Source organism: Littorina saxatilis, unplaced genomic scaffold (assembly GCF_037325665.1).
Source record: "Littorina saxatilis isolate snail1 unplaced genomic scaffold, US_GU_Lsax_2.0 scaffold_678, whole genome shotgun sequence".
Taxonomy (NCBI): Eukaryota; Metazoa; Mollusca; class Gastropoda; order Littorinimorpha; family Littorinidae; genus Littorina; species Littorina saxatilis.
Window position 1 is genome coordinate 25,001 of NW_027125750.1, and position 1,000 is coordinate 26,000.

Consider the following 1,000-nt stretch of genomic DNA (forward strand, 5'->3'; position numbering starts at 1 on the left):
ATGTATTACTTGGTCTGAAAAAATGTCCATATTGTATGTTAATTTCATACATGTCTATTTTCACTTTTTGATAGTTTATTTAAACACACTTTGGTTTAATATTGTTGAAGATATTTCTGGAAAGATACGCAACACATTTCTTGCTTGTTAACATCAGTTTATATTAACTTTTAATTCCTGAAAGAAATTACCTCTGTCATAGACGAGCGCAATGGCCCAGTGTATAAGACACGGTTTTCTATACCGGCCGCGCCTGGTGGGTCAAGGGTAGATTGTTTTCCTAACTCCAAGGTCAACATATGCCTTATCCCCATGTGTATGTACTCGCAAGCAAAAGACAAATTACGCACGGAAAAGATCACGTAATCCATGTCATAGTCTGGTGGTCTATAGAAACACGAAACTACCTAATATGCTTCCCCCGAAAGCGGCGTATGGCTGCCAGAACGGTCATAAACGTTAACAAAAAAACACGTGAAAAAAACTATAACAACGCACGAAAGTACGTGTTAGTTTAAGCCCATAAACGCAGACGAAGAAGGAGGAGACCACTGTGATAGTGGAAAATACAATATACGGAAATCTGTAGTAAAAATAAAACGATATCTCGAATTGTATATTTCTGCAATTGGCTTGAATAGAATCCAAAGCTTATCAAGAGCCACTTACAACCATTTAGTGAACATTCTGCGAGGAACATGCTCAATGTCACAATCTCTCCTTTATGAACGCTGTGCGTATGTATTACTCATTTCTGAATAAATCTCAAACACAAATGTCAGTATTTAATCTGAATTGCTAAGAAAAGGTGCATTTCTTAGGCACAGATTCTATAGTCCTTCAAATAAATTATCTATACCATTTTTGTTATTGCCGTAGTTTTTGTTGTTCTTGTTTTTCTCGACGTTGTTGAAGTAGCCGTTTTCAACTTACCCCACATTGCCGAAGCACCATCAACAGGCAAGCTGTCAACGACACCCACATCAGCGTCTGGTGGCAG